The sequence below is a fragment of the Octopus bimaculoides genome, chromosome 9, assembly GCF_001194135.2.
Source record: "Octopus bimaculoides isolate UCB-OBI-ISO-001 chromosome 9, ASM119413v2, whole genome shotgun sequence".
Classification (NCBI taxonomy): Eukaryota; Metazoa; Mollusca; class Cephalopoda; order Octopoda; family Octopodidae; genus Octopus; species Octopus bimaculoides.
The window spans coordinates 17,639,401-17,644,746 of record NC_068989.1 but is presented as its reverse complement, the minus strand read 5'-3'; positions in this window follow the sequence as shown (position 1 = coordinate 17,644,746).

Sequence of the window (5,346 nt, the reverse complement as noted above, 5' to 3'; positions counted from 1 at the left end):
GTTTTTGTTGAGGCAGTTTGTTACATATCCCAATGCCCCAACAATCACGGGTATGAATCTGAACTTGTAGTCTGGGTGGAGTGTATTTATGTATGTATGTATGTATGTATTTATGTATATATGTATGTATGTATGTATGTATGTATGTATGTATGTATGTATGTATTTATGTATATATGTATGTATGTATGCATGTATGCATGTATGTATGTATGCATGCATGTATGTATGTATGTATGTATATGTGTATGTATGTATGCATGTATGCATGTATGTATGTATGTATGTATGTATGTATGTGTGTGTGTATGTATGTACACAGGAGAGAGAGGTATTTGATGACTTGAGATGGTTAGAGATGGTTAGATTACCGATCGAAGTGCAAACATTTACTATTCCATAACTTGGAATAGACACCTGAATAATTTCATACGCTTTTCAGAGAAGGTGAAAGGATAATATTTCGTTTATGCTTTCCCTTAAAATAATTATGTCAAATGAAGATGGAGAAGAGGGAGGAAGCAGAGGAAAAAGTGACGAAAATAGGGAAAAAAAGAAGAAATTTTTTGAGGAAATCTGTCTCCCCATATATATAAATATATATACATATATAAACATAGTTAAGGGATCAGCAACAGTTGCTTCACCACATACCGAAGTTCAGAAATAGCAGCTAAAGTGCTGAAACTCCAACAGATAGTTCTTCACAGATAATGGTGTTTACATACCGAAGGGCTTGGTAAAAATTATTAATTGTTAATTTATTAATAAATTAATAAATTGGTAATTCTTTGTCCTTTTATTTGTAATATATATACATATATATAGATGCATACATATATATGAATTTGTGTGTGTGTGTGTGTGTGTGTGTGTGTGTGTGTGTGTGTGTGTGCAAAAACACGACTTTTCTTTCTTTACACTCTTAGACGAAGGGCAGTAGAACTTACCAATCTCCTCTAGGAAGTTGTGTTTTAAGTTATCTCTCACGTTGACTTCATGATTTTCCTCAGATTATGGACTTTTACCCAATCCCATATTTGGCATCTTATTTTACAATCGGAAATCACTTTTATTTTTGTTTCTGAGAAATTAATTTGATGACCACATGATTACAATTTCTGAATATGTTGAATATGTTACTTTTAAAATAGAATCCAGTTTGTTTCCTTCTTTGTTATTAGCATTTCTTGGGAAATAAATTCAAAGGTAAGACATTATAAAAGGTCTTAGATAAATAACAATTTGGGCGTTTCTATTCAAATATTCAATTAGTAACACGTTTCTTTTATTGATTCAATTTTTTGTCTCTTACAACAGAAAAATCCCACAGTTTTCTAATCTCAAGTCCATATTATAAACAATAACATGCTTTAATTTACCTTTAAAAGTGCCATTAACATTTTTGTTGCACTACGTTAGACAATGATCTATAATTAGCTTTCGCAAAAGACCAGAATGAAAGGGTGAAGCACGAATTGTATACTGACAAGACTAATGAGTCAATAACACATTGTTCCTATATTTTATTTCACATTAACAGCTTAACTATTAATTGATTAATCAATTAATAATTATTTTTTTAAATAACAGCTTCACATACTGTTCTCATCCATAGAAAAGATGTCTGAAATCGGGAAAAGTCATCTGCTGATCCCTTCCAATATATGCATGCGTACTTATACATGCATATATATGTATTTGTATATGTGTGCGTGTGTGTGTGTGTGTGTGTGTGCATGTGTATGTGTGTATATATTTTTTTAATGTGTGCATATATATATTTTTTCTGTGTGGGGTGGGGGCGTGGATGAGGCTCATTAACCGTGGTTAAGGCAGCTCTTCTAGGAGAAGGAAACTCTGACAAAAAAAAAAACAGGTCACGGTAATGACAGTCCCTTAATTGGCTATTCTGTCAAAGCCATGAGTGTTGATGGGAGCAGACTGGGTTCTTGTTTTGAAATGAATCCGTTTTGCAGTTATTTCAGGAGTGATGCAGCAATGTCCATTTTGAAGGTTCATGGCAATCTTTTTGAGATGGAATATATAAAATAGAATCAGACGTGTTAGGTTTTAAGAGTAGACAGCACCGAGAATTTGATTCCAATGATACAGGGATAAATGAGCTTTTAGCAACAAAGAGGTTCTCTCGTGAAAAGAACAAAGTGCAACTAGAAAAGTTGTAGAAACCTCAGAAAGCAGACTTGCAAAAAGAACTCAGGAGAGTTAAAGAAACTTTGTGGAGAAATTTGTCTGAGGAAGTAGAGGAGGCTTATAAAAGTAAAAATATTAAAAGTTTTTATAGTTTATTGCGGCAAGCTTTTGGACTGCAGTTTTCATCATATGTTCCTTTGAAGTCAAAAGATGGAAATTAGGTTATTAATGATCTTCCTGGAATAATGAATAGAGAACACTTTGCAGAACTTTTCCAAAATCCATCTGTAGTGAACATGGATATCATAAGTAAAATTCCGCAAAGAGGGATAGTGCAACACATGAAATATACATCTTCCATTGAAGAAGTAAATCTGGCATTATGTAAATTGAGATCAAGTAAAGCTCCAGGATTGGATGGTATTCCAGTTCAAATTCTGAAAGCAGAAGGAGGTCATATTTCATCTGAAATTCATAACCTGATAACTCGAGCTTGGAATGAATCTTTTGTGCCATAGGAATGGATGAATGCCATTCTAATCTCTGTATACAAGGGTAAGGGCCCGAAAACTGTGTGGTAATTCTAGGGAGATAACTCTCCTGGCACATACCGCTAACATACTTTCAAGGATCATGTTAGATCGTCTCGCTCAGATTGTGTATCCACATGTGATTCCTGAGCGAGGAGCAATTGACATGATATTTTCTGTGATGCAGATTCAGGAGAAATGTTTAGAGAAGCAAATGCCACTACACTAGGTCTTCGTAGATTTAACTAAGGCATTTAACACGGTAAACAGGGTAGCACTGCGGATTGTTTTGTGTAAACTTGGCTGCCCAATATATTTTGTGAGAATATTTAAGGAATTACACAGAAATATGAAAACCCAGGTACTCTTTAATAGTACCTCATGAATTTTCGGCGGACAAAGGGAGATATTCCTGCCCCTATACTATTCTCAATTCATTTTGCTGCATAAAGTAATGCCTTCAAGGATTGCAACAGGGGAATCGGAATCAGATTTCGGAAATCTGGTTGCACTTTTTATTTGGCCCGGTTTAACTGCAAAGCAAAGACTTTTCAAAATACATGTTAGAGAATTACTTTATGCTGATGATCCTGATTTGTTGGCACACTCAGAGAGGGATATGCAACATTTAATGGGCATATTTTCCACTGCGTGTATGTATTTCGGACTCACAATTAGTCTGGGGAAAAGCAAAGTAATGTTTACTCTCGTGCCAGGACAAACATACTCTGAACCGAACATTTTTGTGAATGGAACAATGTTAGAAGTCGTTGACACCTTTGTCTGCCTTCGAAGCACACTGTTAAGAGATGGTGGTCTTGATGCAGAGATATACTGTCGAATAGAGAAGGGAAGTGTTGCTTCTGGAAAACTCGAAAAGCGAGTATAGGCGGATAGATGTATTTCCCTGCAGACAAAAAAACAGTGTCTATAAAGCGTGTATATTGACTCCACTTCTTTATTCAGGTGAGACGTGGACCACTTACATGCATCATATAAAAATACTGGAGAGATTTCATCAAAAGTGCCTCAGACGTATTTTAGGAGTCAAGTGGGAATGTTTCATACCAAATATAGAAGTTTTGCGCATGGCGCGTTCGAGCTCAGTTGAACAACATGTTATCTTGGCTCAAATGAGATTAACTGGACATGTTATTAGAATGAAAGACGAGCGATTGCCAAAACGTCTTTTTATGGGTTTAAAACACAAGTAACAGATATTATTTATGTCTCTTCTATATTTTTGCCCTTTGGAATCTGATTCAGAAGGTATATTTTTGTGAACTACCATATGTCTTTGACGTTCAGATATTATCTTACAAGTTTTTTGACATATGAGACAAAAAAGATCATCTACCATCGCCCAAAATGTGTTTTTAAAATCCGATTGGATTTTTTTAGTTTTCTTAGTTATTATATTTATTATTATTATTATTATTATTTATTTATTTAATAAGGCGGCGAGCTGGCAGAAACGTTAGCACGTCGGGCGAAATGCTTAGCGGTATTTCGTCTGTCTTTACGTTCTGAGTTCAAATTCCGCCGAGGTCGACTTTGCCTTTCATCCTTTCGGGGTCAAAAAATTGAATACCCGTTGCGCATTAGGGCCGATCTAATCGACTGCTCCCCTCCCCCCAAATTTAGCGCCTTGTACCTAGAGCAGAAAAGATTGTATCTATTTATCATCATCATTGTTATTGTTAATAAGGTAGCAATGCTGACGGAGCCTGGATCTATTCCATCTCAATCACAGGTCTTTAATTGATTTTTAAAAAAAACTAAACGGTTTGAAACTTCGAATGCTGGTAGAATTTCTCACGTAGAACACGGTTTACTCTGAACGTTTTTGACAAAATTTCGCATTTTAGAAGTTATTTCATGTTAAAGTTGTATTTGGGTAATTTCAACCAATCAACGACGTGTATTCGGTTGAAGAAAGCTACTGCTCTTTGTAATAGTAATCGAAGAGGAACATCTTCCGTATCATCTCTACTAAATGTCACCATTCTGTTCTATTCGTACGGCGAGCGAAGACGATGTCACCTTTATCCTTTCTTCCTTTCTGGTCTGCACCGAATTTGTCACTGCCACTACAATAACAATTATTTTCCGGTGTATAAGCTGCTATTTGTTTTTTGTTTTACCTTCATGTTTTGATAATGTTATTCTTTATCTAATAAAGACTTTTATATTGACGAAATGTGTTTGTTGTTAATTATAGTAAGATAAAATGACTATAACAATATATCTTTTGAAACTACATATACGTCAACAACAAAAGAGCTAGCTGCAGACGCGTTGCTCCATGATTGATTCTTCGCATAGAGTGTTGACATTTAGTAGAGATGACCCGGAAGTTGTTCCTCTTCGATTACTATCGCAAACAACAGTAGATTTCTCTTTCCATTTTCGATACCCTTATGAACGATACTGTGTCAAAATTCAAATATTTTTTCTATTCTCTCTTCTTCCCACCTCAGCACCACATATCTGACTTTTTCTGTTCTTTCTTTTCTTGTCTTCTTCCTTTAACTAGCAACGGCAAATGTATGTCGGAAGCGCATTATGTTTATAGTGTGAGACGTAATTTGTATATGTGTGTCTGTAGATATCTATGTATACATTAATGTGTGTGTGTGTGTGTGTGTGTGTGTGTGTGTGT